Source organism: Erpetoichthys calabaricus, chromosome 10 (assembly GCF_900747795.2).
Source record: "Erpetoichthys calabaricus chromosome 10, fErpCal1.3, whole genome shotgun sequence".
Lineage (NCBI taxonomy): Eukaryota > Metazoa > Chordata > Cladistia > Polypteriformes > Polypteridae > Erpetoichthys > Erpetoichthys calabaricus.
The window spans coordinates 17,971,752-17,989,382 of NC_041403.2; the positions used below are offsets into that span (position 1 = coordinate 17,971,752).

Genomic DNA, 17,631 nt, shown 5'->3' on the forward strand with positions numbered 1-17,631 from the left:
ACTTTTGCTCTCACCTGTCATCTCTCACTTTCTTTCTTTCTTTCTCTTTCCTAAATCTGGCCTCTTTTTAAAACCCAAATACAATTTCTGAGGCAGGGTTAGTCTATGAAGCTTTTGAGAGATCTGACCACAGTTCTGTCTGGTACCAGGAACTTGAAATTCTTTATTACCAGTATATCCAACTACTTATGCTTGGCAGGCTCGTTGGCACTTGGAGCTTATATTACCAGTACATTGATGATCATGACGGTGATCTCCTGACTTACTTAAAGCCCATCACCAATTCTATTATTTGACTAATTTAGTTGCCTAATGCAGACTCAAAATTTGTGATGAGACTCAAAAGAGTGGCATCATTAGCAAAGTTGATCAATTTTATAGAATGTGTATGCATGCATGTAAAATGCCGTCATTTATTTTATTTACATAAGCTTCACCAAATTAAATTTCATGCAACCACTACTTCATGGCAATAAAGTAAATGTTAAAAGAGTAAAAGTGATAAAGAAGAATTCACTGCTCCTCAAGAGAATGACATCCTGCTGAACACAATGAAGTGAAGCTGCCGTAGTGATACTAACTGTCTGTCTTGTTGTTCGTGTAGTGTTCTCAATGAAGAGCATTCCAAATAACATAGGTAACATAACACCTCGAGACCTGTTGTGACGGACGGCTGGGGCTGATGCCTGGCCGGGATGCCCCTTCATGGGCTGCACAATACCTCCCCTGGGTCGCTAGATGGCAGCCCCCCTGTGTGGCAGTGGTGCCTCAGATTCTTGCAGGGCTTCATGGGAGATGGAGTCTTTCACAGCCCTGTTGGGACCTGGGGTGGCCACCAGGGGGTGCTGCAAGGGTTCCTGAGCCTGTCTGGGCGGTTCTTCAGCCACACCCAGAAGTGCAACCGGAAACGGGTGATCAAGCACCTGGAGCACTTCCGGGTGGACTATAAAAGGAGCCAGCAGCCACCACTCTGGAGCGAGAGTCAGGAGAAGGAGGACAACGCTTGCCGGGAGGAGTGGTGGTGAAGAGAGTAGTGTGCCTTTTGTTTTGCTTTGTGGGACTGTGCTGTGGCTGAGGGGCACAGGGAAGACGTGTCTCCCAGCTGAAGAAAAATAAATATTGTGTTATTTTTACGCGTACCTCCCTGTCTCTTTGTGCTAAGTCGGGCGCCTATATAGCGCCTTTTCACACTGTATAATCCAACTCATTATTGTGTGGAACTGGACCCTACTCAGTTTTATCAGGTGACTGACAAAAAGAAACTCTGGCTGGTGTGGCAGTCCATTGCAGGACCCACTTGTGCACCCCCACATTCACATATACTCAATGAACAAATTAATAGGAACGCCTGTACACTTGCATTTCCATGCAATTATCTATGAGTACAGTAATCACACAATCATGTGGCAGCAGTAGTGCAATGCATACAATCCTGCAGATACAGGTCAGGGGCTTCAGTTAATGTTCACATCAAACACCAGTATGGGGAAAATATGATGTGATTTTGACCATGACATAATTATTGGTGCCAGATAGGCTGGTTTTGAGTATTTCCGTAACTGCTTGCTAAACTCCTGGGATTTTCACACACAACATTCTCTAGAATTTACTCAGAATGTATGGGAGAAACAAAAAACCTCCAGTTAGCAGAACTCCTATGGATGAAAATGTCTTGGTGATGGGAGGTCAGAGAAGAATGGACAGACTGGTTCAGCCTGACAGAAAGGTGACGGTAACTGAGATAACCACTCTGTACAATGGGGTGAGCAGAAAAGAATCTCAGAATGCACAACACATCCAACCTTCGGGCAGAAGACTATATTGGGTTGCACTTCTGACAGCTAAGAACAGAAAACTGAGCCTGCAGAGGCCACAGGCTCATTGAAACTGGGCAGTTGTATACTGGGAAAACACAGTCTGCAAAGATGAATCTCCATTTCTGCTGAGGCACACTGACAGTAGGGTCAGAATTTGGTGCCAATGGCATGAATCCATACACTCAACCTGCATTGTGTCAACAGTTCAGGCTGGTGCTGGTGTGGGAAATGTTTTCTTGGCACACTTTGGGCTCATTATTACAATTTAATTATCGCATGAATGGCCCTGCTTATTTGAGCATTGTTTCTGATTATGTACATCTCTTTATGGCCATAATTTACCCATCTTCTAATGGCTACTTCCAGCATGATAATTCACCATATTACAAAGCAAAAGTCATCTCTGACTGGTTTCACGAACATGGCAATGAGCTCAGTGTTCTTCATGGATTTTCCCGGTCATCGGATCTGAATGCAACAAAACACCTTTAGGATGTAGTAGAAGTAGAGATTTGTAGTGTAAATGCGTAGCTTAGAAACCTGCAAAAACTGTGTGATGCAATCATGTCAACCTGGGCTAGGATCTCAAAAGAATCTTGTAGAAGTCACGCCACAAAGAATTGAGACTGTTTAGAGAGCAAACGGAGGCCCTACTCAGTATTAGGTTAGTATTGCTAAGAATTTGCTCAGTGAGAATGTATGGGGCTGATTTAGAATAGACAAGAAACCTTGCATGGATGGGTTTACGATATAGGAGGAAAACTTTATTAGTTGGAAAACAAAATCCAGACACAGAAAGAACATAAAAAGTACACTGGGACAAGAACTGAGTACAGGAGTCAAACCAAGAGAGCTGGATCTGTGAAGCAACGATGCTAATCAGTGTGCCAACTTGTCAGCTCAGTACTTACGGTATAATAAGACCAAATGTTGTTGATAATTGTGACCAGTTGGGGTCATAGCAGTGCCCCAAACACAACTATACAACAGAGACCTGGGTTCAAACATAAGATTTTTTATTTTTATTTTACAATACCTCCAAATCCTTTCCACAACAGAACAATCCACAATTTTCATATCTCCACTAGATAGATAGATAGATAGATAGATAGATAGATAGATAGATAGATAGATAGATACTTTATTAATCCCAAGGGGAAATTCACATACTCCAGCAGCAGCATACTAATAAAAACCAATATTAAATTAAAGAGAGTTAACGTTTACCCCCCCCCCCCCACCCGGGTGGAACTGAAGAGTTGCATAGTGTGGGGGAGAAACGATCTCCTCAGTCAGTCAGTGGAGCAGGAAAGTGACAGCAGTCTGTTGCTGAAGCTGCTCCTCTGTCTGGAGATGATACTGTTCAGTGGATACTCCATGATTGACAGGAGCCTGCTCAGTGCCCGTCGCTCTGCCACGGATGTCAAACTGTCCAGCTCCATGCCTACAATAGAGCCTGCCTTCCTCACCAGTTTGTCCAGGCGTGAGGCGTCCTTCTTCTTTATGCTGCCTCCCCAGCACACCACCACATAGAAGAGGGCACTCGCCACAACCGTCTGATAGAACATCTGCAGCATCTTATTGCAGATGTTGAAGGACGCCAGCCTTCTAAGGAAGTATAGTCGACTCTGTCCTTTCTTACACAGAGCATCAGTATATAAAGAAAATACAAATTTTCTTGTCTTCTTCCACCCCTTCCACGTCGTCTCATCCACTCTCCTCCCAACTCTGACCTCCCATACAGGAAGCTCTGCTTCTTGTATGCCTGACCTTTGAGTACTTCCAGTGCTGCCACATTGCATTCAGGAAGTGCTTCCGGGTCAGGCGGAAGTTCTTTAAAGGGGGACTAGTCTGTTCTTGCAGCTCCCCCTGGTGGCACCCATAGACCACAAAAGGGCTTGTTCTCACAGGACTGCAATTCCCAGCCTGCCCTGCAGGTATCCATGCAGGTACCGGTGCCCAGGAAGACTGCCATCTATTGTACATGCTATTAGTCTCCCCCTGATCTGAATGCCAGCCCTTGTCTGGTGTCCATGACACAATGTAAACCTCCAGTGACTAACTCTGTAGACTGCCACTTCCATCCCTGCCACAGGTTATGTGTTGCAACGAGTAAAAGTACCAAGTGGTATTTCATTCACTTGTATAGAAGGCATTAGATACTCGGCTGTCGCTGAGAGGACATCCGGGCAGTTTGAGCAGCTGGGATGCTACGTTAAACTGAGATGATTTGCTGATTGCATGATTCCCAAACAACAATGGTAAAACTACATTTTCATAGAGTTACACACTGACTTTACTAAAATATGAGTTCATGAAGATATGATGGCTTATTTGCTATAAAACAAATACAATTTGCCATCATCATCGCCACAAACATTGGTATCAAAACTAACCAGCATTTGAGTTCGGAGGCCATATGTATCTGTCATTGCATTCCATTACCGTTCGCGTATCTGTCCAATGCAACGTCACATCCCAGCATCCCAAGTACAAGCAGAATTCGCGAAATGGACTCCACATTTCGCCCGGGATGCGCCTCTTGACCGCCGTTCATGTTTTGCAGTCTCCGCCTCGGTATAGTCGAGCATCCGCGCCGCGCCTCTTTCACGCGCCAAAACGACCGACCGCTCGTTCCCGGTTCGACGTCACGACACAAGCAGCAGCTGACAGACTGGCACTCGGCTCACCGACGCGCTTCGGCTTTGCCTTCGTGGGCTCCCCGTCCCTATGCTTAGAGGCACACTGTCTAAGAGGATGCTGTGTAATCCTGCAACATTCAGGCTACAATAAACCACACTTGACACGCACCGACGGACACCGGGCGCATGTGACAGCGAGCGAGAGCGAGAGCGCGCGCGAGAAAGAGAGACCTTCCGCTGTGACCTTTGTGTGGCACCACACTGGATGACTAATCAAAGGTCAGCTTCTCTCGACAGCGGATGGGGAGCTCCTGCCGAGTGGCGTTTTCTAATCAATAACAGACGTGTATAACCACATTTAAAAATAAAGGAGGAGAATGAGAAAGAGCGACCATCAAGGTACGGGGGCTGAGGGGAGGAGGGATTGGTTATGTTTGTGACTGCTGTGTTTAATATGTCCAGAGCGAGTGAAAACGAGCGGAACTGATTTAACAACCTTTAACGCCATCGGATGCTAAATATACTGTTTGCTGGTCATGAGTACTGCTGAGGAAATGATTTTTTCAGACACGGATTTGCAGTCATTACTGTGGTAGCTGCTATCTAAATATAGAAACGTTAACACTATACAAGATTATTGTCTATATGCACTGCGTTTTTATTGCTCTTTAATTAATATTGTTTTTATCAGTATGCTAATGCTGGAGTATGTGAATTTCCCCTTGGGGATTAACAAAGTATCTATCTATCTATCTATCTATCTATCTATCTATCTATCTATCTATCTATCTATCTATTATATAGTGCCTTTCATATCTATCTATCTATCTATCTATCTATCTATCTATCTATCTATCTATCTATCTATCTATCTATCTATCTATCATATAGTGCCTTTCATATCTATCTATCTATCTATCTATCTATCTATCTATCTATCTATCTATCTATCTATCTATCTATCTAAATGATTTATCAGCACTGTTTATATACTGCATATACAAATTTACAAATAATTCTATGTGCTCTACATACAAATATGTTCTAAGGTTGTGCATGTATTCACATGCAAATATTTATAATTTATTCATAGGTTTATAGGTTGGGATAGATAGATATTTGTGTGTGTGTGAATTCTTCTATATGAGCAAAAAATCACACAAAACCACACATATGTCAGTATAGATGTACGGTGTATATTTTGGTAACACACTTATTAATATGCATAATAATTATGTATATCTACTGAAGAGATACATATGGTATGTATACTAAGATGGTGACTGTGAATAAAGAATTCAAGTAACCATCTGGCTTATAAGTAAATGTGCCCTTTATTGTACTGGCACCCTGTCTAATGTTGGTTCATACCATGTATCTGTATTCCCATCAATAGAAAAGATAGATATCATAGTAACTTTTACTGTATTATTTTAAAATGCCCATATATACCAGCTATACGAACTACTTTTCTGTTGTACAGTAAAAGCATATTTTTCCCATTATGCTTATACACTTTATCATAGAGTGTGGAATGTTGGCGCAGCGGTTTAAGCTACCATTGCCTGGAATCAAAAATGTTTATGCAGAGTTTAGAAGTCTCCTCATGTCTGTGTTGGCTGTTGTGCACTTATTCTGGTTATCCTTCCAAATTCCAAAGTGTGTTGTTAACTGGTGGCTCTAAATTGGTCCATTATGAGTGTGTGTCCTGTAGTAGTATTGAATCCCGTCCAGGTTTGAGTTCTGACTTGTTCCTGATGTTTTCTGGATAACCACTTGCTTAAAATATATGTTGCCCAGTGGTTAGTGTTGTTACTTCTTAGATCCATAATCCTGGATTTCAGTAATGAGTCGATTTACTGTGTATGTGGAGCTTGAATGTTCTTTCCATCTCCACACATGCACTTTCTTTCAAGTGTTCCTCTCACATACCAAGTATTTTTTGTTACATAAATAGGTCATTCTAATTTGGTCTCCCATAACCCTAAATTAGATTACGCATGCTTGCGAATGTTAATATGTATACTATATTTATATAATGTAAATACTGAATATGGGATGAGTTTGAATCCTAAACTACTCACCATCTTTGTGGAGTTTACAAGTATATGTGTGATAAATATTTATCCATATGTGATAGATATTTGGGGCGGCACGGTGGCGCAGTGGGTAGCGCTGCTGCCTCGCAGTTGGGAGACCTGGGGACCTGGGTTCGCTTCCCGGGTCCTCCCTGCGTGGAGTTTGCATGTTCTCCCTGTGTCTGCGTGGGTTTCCTCTGGGCGCTCCGGTTTCCTCCCACAGTCCAAAGACATGCAGGTTAGGTGGATTGGCGATTCTAAATTGGCCCTAGTGTGTGCTTGGTGTGTGGGTGTGTTTGTGTGTGTCCTGCGGTGGGTTGGCACCCTGCCTGGGATTGGTTCCTGCCTTGTGCCCTGTGTTGGCTGGGATTGGCTCCAGCAGACCCCGTGACCTTGTGTTCGGATTCAGCAGGTTGGATAATGGATGGATGGATGGATAGATATTTGTACATATTCTCCTTGTCTGCATGTTTGGTTCAAAGGCAATTGATTGTGTACATCTGTGTTATCTTGTGATAGATTGGCATCTACTCCAGCTCAAAATCCACCCTTCTCCCCACACTCCTGTTAGTATAAAAACAGTTCAGAAAGTGTATTTATGGATATACACCAATCAGCCACAACATTAAAACCACCTCTCTAATGTTGTCTAGGCCCACCTTGTGCCACTAGAACAGCCCGGAGTCATCCTGGCATAGACTCCAGAAGATCTTGGAAGCAGTCCTGTGGTATCTGGCACTGAGATGTTAGCAGTTTATCCTTTAAGTTCTGGAAGTTGTGAGTTGGGGCCTCCATGGATCACATTTGTTTCTCCAGCACATCCCAGAGATGCTTGAAGGAACTGAGATCTGGGAAATTTGGAGGCCAAGTCAATATCTTGAATTCTTTGCCATGTTTTTAAAACCATTCCTGAACAATGTTTGCAGCATGGCATGGTGCATTATTGTGTTGAAAAAGGCTGTTGCCATCAGGGAATACAATTGCCATGAAAGGGTATACATGGTCTGCAGCAATCGTTAGGTAGGTGGTATATGTCAAAGTAACATTCACATGACTGCCATGACCCAAGAGTTCCCAGCAGAACATTGCCCAAATTATCACAATGCCCCCCATGGCTTGCCTTCTTCTCATAGGGCATCCTGCTGAATACCTCTTCCCCAAGTAAATCACGCACATGCACCAGCTGTCCACATGATCTGAAAGAAAATTTGATTCGTCAGACCAGACCACCCTCTTCCATTCCTAAGTGGTCCAATTCTGATAGTCACATGCCTATTATAGGCACTTTTGTTGGCAAATAAACATTTTTCTCATTACACTTATACACTTTCTACAGTATGGCATGGTGGCACAATAGTTTAAGCTGTTGCTTTGCAGCTGCAGATGCATGGTGTTAAATCTGTTAATACTGAGTTTAGAGGTTTCCTTATGTCAGTGTAGGTTGCTCTTTACATACTTTTGTTATCCTTTGAAATTCAAAAGTGTTTGGTCAATTGGCAGCTCAAAATTGTCCCATTATAAGTGTGTGCCCTGCAGCAGAAATGCATCCTATCCATGTTTGAGTGATGCTGCCTGGACAACCACTAGCTACAACCTGTCCCCGAAATTATAATTAGAAAATGAATGGATGGATGGACTTAACAGGCATTTTGGAGAATGTGGAGACTCATGAGGTAAGCTGAAGCCATTTTCATGCTTGCATAAACAGCTTGAGATAATCACATCATCCTGCTGGAAGTATCCAAAAGTATGAAAAGTTAATGAAACTCTGTGGCCATAAAGGAATGTACATGGGGGGATGGATTCATGGATTCATTCTGTATGTTCCAAATTCTGATTCTACCATCTGCATATCACAGCAGGAATAGAAACTTGTGAGACCATGCAACATTTTTCTAGTCTTGAATTGTCCAGTTCTGGTGATCACATGTCCACTCTAGCCTTATCTTCCTATTCTCAGCTGACAGGAGTGTACTGTGGTATGGTCTTCTCCTGCTTTACCTCATTTGCTTCAAGGTGTGATTCTTTGTGTGTTCAGAGATGTACATCTGCACAGCACTGTTTTATAGAGCTGTTATATGAATTTCTGTTGCTTTTCTGTTAGTTTGATCTAACCCAGTCATTCTCCGACAGCTATTTTTCACCCACAGAACTGTTCACTGGATATGTTTGCTTGTCTCATTTATTTCTGTAAAATATAAAGGCTATAGTAGATAAAAATGACAGGAGGTCAGCTATTTCTGTAGGCAATGTCACTTAACACTTGAATTTTGCCCAATGTAATGTTTGGTTGTATAACAACTAAATCTTCATCCATGTCTGCATGCTGTATATATTGAGCTGTAGCCACAAAGTTAGCTGTTTTGGGGAGCAGGCTATTTGAGTTGAAGTGCCACTGGGCATAATAAAGCAGCTAGTTTGTAAATTTAGGGTAGCCCAGTAGTGTGCTGGTTAATGCTGCGGCCTCACAGATCCAATAGCTTGTGTTGTGTTGTGCTGTTCTTGTTTGTGTAGCTTTTTCATCTTTCTGTGTGAGTGTGTTCGGGGGAGATGGGATTTGGGGGGTAATCCAAGTACTGTAGTTTTCCTACCACATTTCAAAGAGGTAAAGTTTATGACAGGTTAAGGGGTGAAATTGGCATCTTTTAAAGCTGGACCTGGAAGTACTTCTGATACATCAGAAGTCTAGAGTCAGTTCTGAGTCCTCAACAGGGCTACCCACTCCAAGAATAATGATTGGCAATTCAAACTAGACCAACACTTAGAGGTATGCTGCCAACCAATGTACTGGAGAGCATATTTCTCTGGCAGGCAGCTTTCATTGCCACTCCATTATATTGGCATTCCTTAATATGTACCGTGTGGTGTAGTTAGCAGCATCAGCATCTCCAAGCTCTTGCTTTCTCTGTGGAGTTTGACTGTTTTCCCAGTGATTATGTGACTATCTTCCATATACTCCACTATCACAGATCAAAGAGATGCAATTAGGTTGATTGTCAAGTGTCATTTGGGTTCTGGTGAGTGGGTCAGTGAAATGTGGCTATTACTCTGAATAATTCTGTGATGGAGTGTCATCCATTACAGGTTAAAGTCTTGCCTTTCATTAACACCTGTGGTCCAGTCTCTTGTTTTTCATGATCATAATGTCAGTTCTCATTAGGAAAAGGAAAACAAAATAGGAGAAAGGTAATTCTATGGTGAAAAATTAAAGCCAATATATATATAAACTGTTAACCCTTAAATATATGTGCATTTGTAACAACATTATTATTACTGATTGAACTTAATTAAGTATCTAATATGCAGTGTACACTGACTGCATAACTTTAAATGCACATAGGTGTATATATATATTGCTAAGTGTCATTAGCAGCATTGTATTTTTACACTTTTTTTTCTCTCCATAATAAAAATACAAGCCTGTGTGTAAAAAATATATATATATATTGTAATTTGACATGACTCACCTGAGAAACCTATTTAACAAAGAAATGTGCTAACTGTAGAAATATAGAAACAGCTGCAACCTTGAGATTTGTAAGTTGCTTTGGTTTTAAACATAATACTCTAAAGCCCACTTTCAATGATATGCCCGCCGTACTTAGACATCTGTGGTGGTGTAAAGTAGATGATTAGGTTATCTATATATATATATATACACATACATACAATGTTAAGGTGGTGTCATATATTGTATGTATGTGGCACCAATACGAATTCCTACAGACTGTGTTTCCTGTCAATAAAGTTGAAGTCCATATAGAAATATAACCTCAGGTATATGAACACGTGCGTTGTGTACGTCTCAAAAAGACACGCTAGGCCTGTTAGAAATGGACACAAACGTCTAATACAAGTCTGTATATTTAACAAACAAACCAACCAAAACTGAGCACCGTGTTTACACTATCGTCCCGTGCATAACAGCAGACACACTGCTTTCATTTCAACGCAGTTGCGATTAATTTCCTGGTCATTAAAGGTGTACCCTTGTTGTTTTAACCTCATGCACTGAGTGCTAAGGACGGCATGATTTGCACTTCCGAATGCACTACGTGCTTGCAGCAATGGAGCAGTGCATGATGCCTTCGTTATAGCGCAGTCACGATTCGCTACGTAGACTGATATGTAGCGACAGTAAATCGGTGTTATGACGCGTGTGCCGTCGCGACCACGAGATTATCTGCGGGAGGAGGATGCAGGGACAGACATTGTGAGCTATTCGATTATAAAATTCCATCCACTCGGTATGTTTCTGAAGACTGGAGTTTAATGCTGCGTAGGGAATGCTGTTTTATTTAGCCTTAAGCCTCCCGTTTTGCAGCGCATTAGCGCCTGCGCACTTGCCTGGGCCACTGCTGCGGCCTAGTGGGACACTTGTGCAATACACAGTGCCTGTGTGTTTCAGCACAATCTTCCAACAGTTTCTTCTTGAGCACGGCCAAATATTCATTTATTCATATAGTTTAGAAACATACTGTATGTTTTTGTTTTTGTTTATATGTAGCAGTGTTTTTATTAACACCATTGCAGTCTAGTCTGTTTGTGTTATGTGTCTTATAGCACTAGAAAGTATGGATGTTATAAAATAGTTTTCGAATTGCTTGGATGTGGTTAACAGTGGTATGTACTACTGTCTTATAGTTCTGCCTTCCTGGTTATGGTAATGCAAACACTAAGCTTCTGTTTTTCAGGACAGATTATTCCTTCTTATGCTTCTTCACTCACCACTGCACTATTTCATCGCTTATTTTCAGGATGTGCTACAAAGAGTCCATTATCTGTTTTGTTATTAGTGGAGGATCCTGATTTGTTAGAATATTCAAACCCTGACAGGGCAGCACTTACATCCATATATCCATCGATCTTCCAAACCCACATTATATATAGCAGGGTCATCGGGAAGCTGGAGCCAATCCAGACTGTTAAAAGGTTGGTCCTTTCAGCACACATTAACAGGGAACTAGAAGTTTTCAGGGACAGTTAATTAAAATGTAGTGGTGAGAAAGAGAGTAATGGTTTGTGAAAATGGACCTAGAATGTCCCCCTAGGTCTGGGAATTACTCTATTGCTGGTAGTGTGTTTTCCCTTGTTTTATTGGGTTTCTCAGCAGGTACTCTTGTTTCCTTCCTCATTCCATATTCTCACAGTTTAAGCTATGAGGTAACTCTAAATTACTTATGTGTGAGCAAATGTGCATTGCAATGGCCTGGTACCCTGCCCAAGACTATTTGTGCAAATTGTTGTCAGAGCAGACCCCAGCATCTCGAAACTCTATTAGAATGAGCGTGATCAGAAAAGCGGCACAGTGGTAGTAATGCTGCCTCGCAACAAGAAGACTAGAGTTCAAATTACAGGCTGCTCCCTGCAGGTTTGCACGTTCCCTCTGTGATCACAAGAGTTTCCTCCAGGTGCTCTGATTTTCTCACACAGTCTTTAAACATGCAGGTTAGGTGAATTTGCTATGATAAACTGGCCCTGATGAATGTGTGTGTTTGCCCTGCGATGGGCTGCCTCCTTTTCTAGGCTTTGTTTCTGCCTTGTCCCCTGCTCTGAATAAGTGGGTTTAGAAAATGGATGGATGGATGGATGGATGTATTGTATTATATGCTTCTTACCATGCAGAGTATTACTGGTCAGTGGACCCTGGTAAGGCTTTGCTGAGTGCATTGTGAGGTGGAGTGGCATCCTGTACATGCAGCAGCTCGATCCTATTTTGCCTCTGCTGCTGCCACAGAGTTTATTGTCTCCATCTATGCTGTTAAAGAAATATTATAGAAATTGATGGATATTTGGATACATTTTACTTTATGATGGATAACATGTAAAAATTTCTTTTTTTACAATTATCCATCCATCCATCCATTTTCCAACCCGCTGAATCAGAACACAGGGTCACGGGGTCTGCTGGAGCCAATCCCAGCCAACACAGGGCACAAGGCAGGAACCAATCCCAGGCAGGGTGCCAACCCACCGCAGGACACACACAAACACACCCACACACCAAGCACACACTAGGGCCAATTTAGAATCGCCAATCCACCTAACCTGCATGTCTTTGGACTGTGGGAGGAAACTGGAGCACCCGGAGGAAACCCATGCAGACATGAGGAGAACATGCAAACTCCACACAGGGAGGACCCGTTTTTTACAATTATTAATTTTATAAATTACATTTCAGCAAATTAATTACAGACCAAACAGACAGACAATAAATTCAATTCTCCCCAAAACATTTCTTTTTATTTTAACAGCTGTATGGATCAGATATTGCTAAAGAAATTTTACTGTCTTTTCCATATTATTATTTGATTTAGCCCTGAACAAATCTGTCTTCATAATGCTTTCCATTCCCAGTATGTGGCAGAGCATTGGCATCCTATCCATGGTTTCGTAGAATTAAAATTTGGGTAAAGCTTTGCCCATAATAAGCAACACATGAAGCAATATCGTTTATGTTGTGATAGGAAATGATTTTGATATTTCAGTGCATTGTCAAATTCACCGACCCCAGATAGAAGTGGGAAAAGTTGAGGCTAAAGAAGAAGAAGAATGTACAGTGTCAAATTAGTTGCCATATAAAACCAGTAAAGTGGAATTATTTGTATTTGTTTTCTTAGTAAAACCTTATGGAGGAACATTTTGGATAAAGTAAAATAAATAATTAGATCCACAAATCTACAAAGATCCACAAATTTTTAGAGCCCACCCTCTCAACTCTGATGGGTGAAAATGACAGTTTTAATTTCAAGCTTTATTTTGTGTTGCAGGCATTGTCGCTAAAATAAATAATTACATAAAGAAATCAGCTTATTTCATGACACATTTAATAATTTATATTCACATATCATTGTATTTATTGTCCTATTTCATATTGTGAATTTTTTTTCATTTCATCGATTTTGTCCAAAATATTCATCCAAAAAAATAAGCAAGAAGTGAATAAAATTGCAATAATACAATGTAAAAGCCAACAAAACATTTAGAAAAATAAAATACTTTAGTTTAGATTATATGAACTTTGACAGACTCAGGGTTAACATATAGGAGTTACACAACAGGACTGCTTCAACTATTTATGATATAGTATGTTAGTGTTATTTTCATATAGCTGCACCATTTTCTACAACAGACATCAGAACAGTTAAGGCTTGGGTAGAAAGAATCCTGTAAATTGTCAGAGATATTTTATTTTATATTGCCTTTTAACATATACAAATTGTTAAGTTATCTTTGTATATTTGGAAGTTGTAATTTTCAATGTAAACTTAACATTTAATATCCAGCACAGCAAACATTAATTGCACAGGACCTGAAAGACCATAAAAACCCACAAAGCAGCTGGGCACTGCTGTGCTTTACTCCATGTTCTCAAACTGTAGATTAGCTAACCACTTTATTCAAAGACACTTCCCTGCAATCCTGCTCAGGATAAAGTGGGTTTATGAGGTGGATGGATGGATTTATTCAAATATATTAGAGATTCAGCTTTCCACCATCTTTCTCTGTTGGTATGCATATGATTTAAGAAAAGCACCTGTTTTAGTTTGTGTATGAAACTGAATGATGTTATCGTTCAGGTTTTGTGCTGGGACTGCCATGGTACACTTTTAGGAAGTGTGATAATCCATGAAAGTAGGCTATTAAAGAAAAATCAATTTAGTTAATTGTTATGTTTGCCATGAACTTTCATATTCCTTTATGAAAAAATCACTTTACACTTACTTATTATATACTGTACATGTTCTTGTGATTAATATAATAATTTAATTTTTTATTTTGTCTCTTCATTTTTCAGTGGTAGTGGTGCTGCCTTGCAGTAAGGAGACCTGGGTTCGCTTCCCGGGTTCTTCCTGCATGGAGTTTGCATGTTCTCCCCGTGTCTGTGTTGGTTTCCTCCAGGTGCTACGGTTTCCTCCCACAATCCAAAGACATGCAGGTTAGGTGCATTGGCGATCCTAAATTGTCCCTAGTGTGTGCTTGGTGTATGTGTCCTGTGGTGGGCTGGTGCCCTGCCCGGGATTTGTTCCTAACTTGCACTCTGTATTGGCTGAGACTGGCTCCAGCAGACCCCCGTGTCCCTGTGTTAGGATATAGCGGGTTGGATGATGACTGACTGACTGATTTTCCTAATCTGTCACAGTTTTAAAGTGACAGTATAGAGAAAACTTTGGTGTAGATAAATGTCCATGTAGCAAAAATGAATAACACATGACATCAAGAAAGTGAATTATGGTTTGCAGAATCAGTTATGGTCTTAGTTCAGCAGGTTTTACTGACAGCATTGCATGTCTAGTAGGCAAGTGCTGATGATGATGGTGTTTTCTGGGTATTAACATTACAAAGTGAACACAGATCTCTGCAAAATGGTCAAAATTATTGACAAATACAAAACACAAAACAATTGATGGCATAGGCATTCACTCCCTTTAATATGACACACCTAAACCATCACTGTTGCAGCCAATTGGTTTTAGAATTTACAGAATTAGTTCAATGGAGATCACCTGTTTGTAGTCAATGGGATTCAATTGATTGTAGTATAAATGCTCCTGATCCTGGAAGGTCCAGTGTATCGTGAGTCAGTATTGAGGCCTAGCATACACAATGAAGATACAAGGACACTCGAAGCAACTCCATTAAAACGGTGATTGAGAATGTCCAAGTCACTGAATATCCCTTAGAGTCCAGTTAAATTAGTCATGAAGGAATGGAAAGAGTTCGGCACAGCTGTAAGTCTGTCTGGAACAGGTTGTCCACAAAAGCTGAGTGACTGTGCAAGAAGAAAGCAAGTGAGAGCATCCACCTAGAAACCTCTGAGAACTCTGAAGGAGTTATACAGTTAGGTCCATAAATATTTGGACAGAAACAACTTTTTTCTAATTTTGGTTCTGTACATTACCACAATGAATTTTAAATGAATCAACTCAGATGCAGTTGAAAATGCAGACTTTCAGCTTTAATTCAGTGGGGTGAACAAAACGATTGCATAAAAATGTGAGGCAACTAAAGCAATTTTTTAACACAATCCCTTCATTTCAGGGGCTCAAAAGTAATTGGACAATTGACTCAGAAGGCTATTTCATGGGCAGGTGTGGGCAAGTCCGTCGTTATGTCATTATCAATTAAGCAGATAAATGGCCTGGAGTTGATTTGAGGTGTGGTGTGGTGGCTTGCATGTGAAAGATTTTGCTGTGAACAGACAACATTCGGTCAAAGGAGCTCTCTGTGCAGGTGAAAGAAGCCATCCTTAAGCTGCGAAAACAGAAAAAACCCATCTGAGAAATTGCTCCAATATTATGAGTGGCAAAATCTACAGTTTGGTACATCCTGAGAAAGAAAGCAAGCACTGGTGAACTCGGCAACGCAAAAAGACCTGGGGCCTCATGTATAACGCCGTGCGTAGAACTCACACTATAACATGGCGTAAGCACAAAAGCGGGAATGTGCGTACGCACAGAAAAATCCAGATGCAGGAATCTGTACGTACGCAAACTTTCACGTTCTTCCACTACATAAATCCCGATCAGCGTGAAAAGTAACGCACGTGCATGCGCCTTCTGTCCTGCCCCAACTCCTCCCAGAATTATGCGTCTTTGAATATGCAAATCGATATAAATAGCCTTCTGTGAAAAGACAATGGGAAAAGCACGGGAGAAAATATAAGAATTTCAGCGAATACCAAGTGGAGGCAAAGGAAAAACGTATTATTTGTTGGTTTAAACAGTGGTATAATCAACAAAGGAAAGTTGATTGAGTGACATAGTGTCGGAGAAACTCGAAAGCTCAAGTTCACAAAGTCTCACAGTGCCCGAAATAAAAAAGAAATCACATATCAAAGTCGGTGTGAAAAGGCAACTCGCAGCGGACCGTCTGAGTGTCATATGAAAGCTTATTAGGGTACAGAGAAAAAAAATAGGCACACAGTGGGAAAAAAGCACGAAATGTCAACTTTAATCTCGAAATTTCCACTTTAATCATGTAGTTTATTTTGTCATTAAAGTAGAACATCATAAACTTCATCTTAAAATCGTTTTTTTTACTAGTTTCTCAAGTAGCACGTTAAATGCTTTATTCTGTGTTTGATCTTCTATGTGCTCTATGTGTGTGAATCACTATGTGCTTCCGTTCTTTCTCTTTCTCCGACAGGACACAAAATCCATTACATTCGTGATATTACAGCTCTCTGAATAATTAAAATACTGAGATGTATACGTGATATCTTTTTCATGATGACAGGAATGAAAGCATGTTATTAAACATGGGAACACGGTGGCGCAGTGATTGTTCATATCTCACGCAAGAGGTTTGCTGAGCCATGTGCGACCTTCGATGAAATAATTTATTACAGAAGTACTGTGTCTTTCAAACGTACTAACCTCCAATTCCTGTCCTTACTTTTCTTTCTCCAAATACCCAATCACCACACAATCAGCTCTGTAATAGACGTTAAGCCATCTGTAAGCTTAGAACGCCAATTCTCCAAAACTTTTAAGGAACATTGAAATATGTTCGTAGTACATGTTTAATTATTCTATCCGTCTATCCTTCCAGTGTTGCATCAGCACCTGCAATAATACAGCGCAAGGCAGGAGCTATCCGTGAACTAGCTAGCGCTGCGGCACCGTGTCCTCACATGTTTAATTATTAACAATACATTATTTAAATGTAAGTTTTATCTGTATACTATAAGCAACATATTTTGCTGCATTTCATCTTAAAAATGATATCGTCATCATACACGCTTTATAAAGTGGCACAGGTTGTGCAATATTATAACTGTAGTGCAAGTTTACAGTGGGGTAATTGTACTTATAAGTACAAACAGTTCTACAAGGAGCACTTGATGGAGTGATTGAGTGCGTTTATAGTTCTTGGGATGAAACTGTTTCTGAAATGCGAGGTCCGTACAGGAAAGGCTTTGACGTGTTGTGGCTGAGGTAGTGTGTGCTTGAAACTGTATACCGATAATTCTTTTTCCGATCAGCTGCTGCTGTGATTCCCCACTCAGATACAGTGATATAAATACTCCGAGTGGTGCAGTGAGAGTAATATGGAAAAAGATGATCCGCTGTGGCAACCCTTAACGGGAGC

The 17,631-nt window shown here is 40.8% G+C and overlaps 1 protein-coding gene across 2 annotated transcripts in view; it reads left to right on the top strand.

Annotated features, from left to right (window-relative positions):
* The first annotated feature begins 4,483 nt into the window (after positions 1-4,483).
* Positions 4,484-17,631, top strand: part of dnajc6 (DnaJ (Hsp40) homolog, subfamily C, member 6) — a 152,696-nt gene continuing 139,548 nt past the window's right edge. For both annotated transcript variants that reach the window (XM_028810962.2, XM_051932705.1), the window contains exon 1: positions 4,484-4,858. The gene's annotated coding sequence lies outside the window, so the exon portion shown is untranslated. The remainder of the gene's footprint in view (positions 4,859-17,631) is intronic.